Source organism: Magallana gigas, chromosome 1, assembly GCF_963853765.1.
Source record: "Magallana gigas chromosome 1, xbMagGiga1.1, whole genome shotgun sequence".
NCBI classification, from domain to species: domain Eukaryota; kingdom Metazoa; phylum Mollusca; class Bivalvia; order Ostreida; family Ostreidae; genus Magallana; species Magallana gigas.
In genome coordinates, this window is record NC_088853.1 from 8020557 (window position 1) to 8026556 (window position 6000).

Below are 6000 nucleotides of genomic sequence, written 5' to 3' on the forward strand. Positions count from 1 at the left end.
GATTTAAAATTAAAGTAGATGACAATTAATTGACTTATTGTACAATATATTTTTAGTTTCCTTCCCCTTTAACAGCCACCTATAGGACTTCTTAAAAATCCTATAGGATTGTCAATATTTCCTGTAGGAGATTCAGTTCTCCTATGGGAATTATCATTTTCCTATGGGATATTTATTTTTAAAGGTAAATATCTCACCTGTCAGGTGAAACACACTAAAAACAAAAGTGATTATATACTCTCTAGACAATGGTCTATCATTTGGTATACATGGATTTTTCTGAAACTCCATCTTAAGCGGGTGCAAAAATGACACCTTGGCACTGGCATAATTATCCGGCACAGTGTTACACTTTGGAAATATATTTCTTTTGGCAGATTTTCAAAAAGACGTCAAATATATTTTTATAGCAAAGAAACACATAAACACAGGGACATCATATTTTGTTACATTTGCTTGAACATACAAGACCTTTGTACCATTTCCAGAGACAACGCGCATCAAAAATACAAAACAAGGTAAACATATCATCTGTTTTTGGATTTAAAACAGCCTCTAGAATTGCCTTGGAATGCATCTGAATGAATCTAAAATACGGATGTTACTTATCTGCGCCATATAATTTAATTTAAAAAACTGTCATGGTTTCAACGCATGACTGCTTTTAAGGATGATAGTTATATTGTATAAAACTTAAGTAGACACGAATATCAATATGTAACACGATTTAGAGCAGTTATTTCATTATAAAAGACTGAGACTATTCACTTGTCCTCAGTTAAAACCGTTAAAATGGCGCTCACTCTCAAACTGGCTGTTGTCTTGGGCACTTTGTTGGTGAACTTGATACCTGCTCAGGGTAAGATGTTTATGTTCGAGTTGGGTTTTCATTTTATTTTACACGCCAGGTTTATAGACTAACTGGAAACAAGTTAACTGGATCATTAGTTTTGAGAATTGTTTTTCTTGTCTATTTGCTATTAATCTAACGTATAAATTTTCTTATGTAAGAAGGCTTATCGCCTAACACATGCATACTGTAAAACCAACTTCTCTGTGCGTGCTAGAATTCTTCGCAGGGTATTCTAGATCCTCTTGTCTCTCACATTTCTCGCTGTGGACCAATATTTGCCATGTCTGAATAAGGCATGATCGCAAAAATTAGTCGCCGCGAACCAGTTTATCTAAAAAAAATCGCGAATAATAGTTTGTCTACAGTATTTTCATTTCTGTATCTTAAGTTACCTATTTCCATTTCACAATTACTTGGAGTTGTTAACCTCCTCTAACAGTTTACTTATCAAGTTCCTGAATTATTGATCAATAACTAGATACAACACATTTTAGGTGTAACGTACCTCGACAGACCTTCTGTAATGGAAAGCAACAAACTAAATGCGGTAAGAAAATCACAAATTTGACTCGAATGTAACCCACAACCGCCACCTCTGACAAAAAAATATATGAACAAAGAAACCTTTAATTTTTCAACAAAAATGTTACTTTTAGGATCAGTCTATATGTTTCGTTTTGTTGATTTTCCGATATGTTTTTCTCCTGCAAGTATTGCCTTTTTATGAATTTCAAATGATAAACATTTTGTAAATCAGGGAAAAGAAGGAGTAATTGGAAATACACCATTTCTTAACGAAAGAAACTTGAATGGATTGAACGAGGTAACATATACTGCTTGATTCTTGATTGCATTGTATATTGTTTTGCTTCTTTCATTCTACAAATCCTTGCATTTTCATGGTAAACAAATAAAGGGATTTAGACACGATTTGATTTAAAATTTCCAAAATTTATTTTTGCATTTTCAATTTTTTTGATTATAAATATAGAAGTTTATAATGCTCTATCAAAATTTGGAAGTCAGATATCAAGTTATGACCAAGATACAGAGCTTATAATTCTTTGTAAACAAAGCTCGAATATTTTCATTTTTGCATATGTATAGTATTGGTGTAATTTTCAATCAAATGTATCTTTCTGTTGTTGATAGTAGTATTTAAGAAGATACTGAGTTAGTTTAAATTGTTTTTCACGTGTCATTTTTTCTTAAAAATGGTAATTCTCTGCAATACAATTTTGTAAACAACTATAAGACTCGAGCTTTGTTTACATAACAACCAATTCTTACCTCTGTATATCGCTTGTAACTTGACTTAAACATTCAATATTCTGGTCAATCATTTAAAATGCACCAGTAAACCATATTATACATAATAAATAAAAAAAAAATATATATATATTTTATCTCAAATCGTTTCAAAGTCCCTTCAAGTCATTTGATAAGGTTTTTCTTTTACAAGCGGGTGCAAACGGGTGTTATTTTATTTTAAGTGTGTATATCTTGGCCCATTTAAATCAGAAATTTTTTCTTTTCTTTTTTTAACAGAAAACACACATTGTAAGATTTATATCGTATTTAGCTACCGCGACAAGTTGAGTTTTAATATAAATTGTTAATAATAGTACATGTTTATAATTAAAACGTCTTTAACTATATAATGTTTGTATTAAATTGAAAATAAAAGTATATAACAAGTTTGGTATATGGCATTCCTTGTTCGAATGAACGGCTTATAAACCTTTTAATTTTCCTACCTTTAAGATATAAGTTATAAATTTATATACCCAAATAGTTTTTTTGAAAAAAGAGCATTTTGCATGGGTAATAATAAGGAACTGTAAATGCTATAAGATGCAATAAATGAGCTAAAATTGATAGCAAGGAAAGAGAAAAGTCGCCGGAAGTCATCCCACTTTAGTGAGAAGAGACCACAATGAGACCGGCGGCTGGCATTGGTTTCCCTGGATCTAAACCAACATAGAATACTCGATGTCAAATAAACTACACAAACGAATTGAAGTTGTTTTTTTTAGTATTTTGTACAGGTAGCTTCAATTATAACATATTTGTACTAGGGACGTGACTAAATTCAATGTACTCAACTGTTGAAATCGTTTAACCTATGATTGAGCAAATCTTGTGTATTGTATAATCGCTGTAACCATAAGAGCATGCTAACTCAATTAAAAGGTACACCTAATCTTTCCGTTATATAGACATAGAAATAGAGTTCAACAACTTATATAAGTATAATTACCCATAAGAGATCGATGTCAAACAAACTACACAAACGGATTCAAGTTGTTGTTTTTCTTTTTTAATATTTTGTACAAGTAGCTTGAATATAACTACCCATTAAAATTTTTACTGATCGCATGCGACCTCTAGTTCATCTCAAGAAAATGTTACCTGATGTGTACAAAGATGCTTTATAAAAAAATAAAATAAGTGTTTTATTCAAAAGGAACAAAAAGCTCAAATGACTACAAACAAGGTAGCATTTATGCATTTAGCGGTTAATAAAGAATTAACTGCCCCAAATTATATTATAATCATCAATCATAGCTAGGCATAAATTAAGTTCAATCCAGACAATTTAATGTTGTCACTATAATGAACAGAAAGAAGATGCGTATTTTGAAAGTGACGTTAATTTGTGCAAAATATAAATGTATCGTCAAGGAAAATAATTTGTTCTGTACGAGCGTTGTATTGTGACGTAACGATTTGTTCAAATAAAATATGGACTTGAGCGGGTGTCCGTTTATTTTAGCATGTCGTGGACAATTAGGTCAGATCAACGACAACTGTTAAAAAAAGAAAAGAGAAAAAAAATTAAAAAAACCAAAATATGTAGTTGCATTGATAAGCTCCATATACGAACACAATAAGTTTTTATGATTAAACATAATTAATTCTTCAACGTTTAAAATAAACACAAAGCATTGTTTAAGTCTATTTGAGCTACAATTTCATGTATGACAATTTCAAGTATACTTTTCGAAAGATAATTAAAAATATTTTCCTTTAAAATCAGTTCATCACATTTACATTTTAGTATTTTAATACTCGCCTTTCTCGGACTTGTCTTGAGCTGGACCAGGAAAAACCATTTACACTGTCTGTATGTTCATCTACAAAATTAATTAGTGAAATTTGAATGGAAGAAAAGTTTGTCTTTTGCAGTATTTTTTGTTATTTGTTGTTTTAAATAATGATGGTCATAAATCAGTAAATTCTTCTGTGACTCTCCCGTGAGTTCAGAATTAACTATTATTGTTCTCCGGTTTGATCCCTTTAAATTTGTCACTACAATATTAAATTCCGCTCTATATTTTTTATAAAAGGTAACTTAAAGGGAATTGGACACGATTTAAGATCAACATTTTATGTCTTATTTTTTAGATATCAAATTGCGCATTTTGAATGAATGACCAACATTTTAATGTTATAATCTTCTTTATTTACCTTTCTCTTGTTGCTATGTCACGGTGCCTGGTCGTTTCGACCTCACACACTATCGGTTCAAAGTATTTTGGCCCAAAGTTTACAAGGTAAAATTTAATTCCTGTTTTGGGGATTTACGAAATCCTCTAGAATTGCCTTGGAATGCATGTTATATTAAATATGTTTTTTTTTTATCATGAAAAAGGAACAAGTATGTCAGTTTTTACTCCACAATTAGAGATTTTATGAGGGCATATTTGCCCGAAATAAAATATAGATTATATAAAGAAAACTCATAAGATATAGCATTGCAAATGCCCTTCTAATTTTAGCTCAAAATCAGCTGTTTAAAGTGGACACCCCTATAAAATAATTTAGACTCGTCCATACAGGTGAATAACACACCTGAGTGACCACCCATCAATGCTTTCAATTTTTGCCCTTATTTAAGAGGAGAACACTTATACACAAAATTCACTTTGAGAGACATTCTTGAATCAGGATAATATACATGTACAAAAAACAGGATCCCGCAGAGATCAACCGGCATCATCCGTCAGATTCTTCTACAACAAAAAGAATATGCATCAAGTATATGATTTGTATTTAAAAATCAAATTTTAAATAACATCCCATAAAACTCCATTATATGGGAGGGATGTGGTGGGATTGCAATGTTATATTTTATGAGTTTTCTTTATATAATCTATATTTCATTTCGGGCAAATATGCCCTCATAAAATCTCTAATTATATTTCAGAAAACATCATAAGATATAACATTGCAGGTTCAAAGCTACAAAATTATTATATGTATACTGACTTAATTCCAACACTGCTCTAGAAAACTTATTTGTTCCATCTTTTAACCTGCAATAAAATTTGAAAAATGTTCCAGCATTAGTCCAATCTGCCATTTTAATAACATCATCAACAGAAACACCACTTCTAAAGGCTTTACTTGTACTGGCCCCTCTTGCTGAATGCGCTTTAAATTTAGTGGTATCTATACCAGAGAGGGTCATCATATCTTTAACCCAATTTGAGACTGTATTACTGGTTAAACCTTTGTGAGGTCTAATAATTGTTCTCAATAATGGATCATTTGAATGATCAGGATTTCTGAAAGCTTTAGTTCTCTCAAAATATTCCGTCAAACAATCAATAACACACAATTTTTGATTTTCTTCTTGCTTTGCATAAAAAACTTCACGAGACTTGCAGTCTTTTTGTGTTTTTGAAAGACCAGGTAAGTAGAATGTTATACCTTGTTGGGTCACCCTCATAAATTTCTTATCTAACCTAGCTATTTCTGAAACTCTTTTAGGAGCTGTAATGGCTAAAAGTGTAGCTAGCTTTTTAGAGAGTAGCTTTAGTGAAAGGTCTTTGTTATCTGGAAGAGAGATCAAGAACCTCAAAGGAATATCTATGTCCCATGTGTCTTTGTATCTTGGTAAAGGGGGGTTCCCTCTAAGAATCCCTTTCATTAGCATCTTAACTAAATGGTGCTTACCTATAGGTTGATTATTGACGTAGGGAAGAACAGAAGAGATAGCCGATATATGTACATTAATTGTTATATACTGGAAGCCCTCATAGAACAAGTAAGTCAAAAATATTAACACCTGAGCTACAGGTGCTGAAAATGGATCAATTTCCCTTCTATCACACCAGCTACCCCACTTTTTCCAGGCTGAA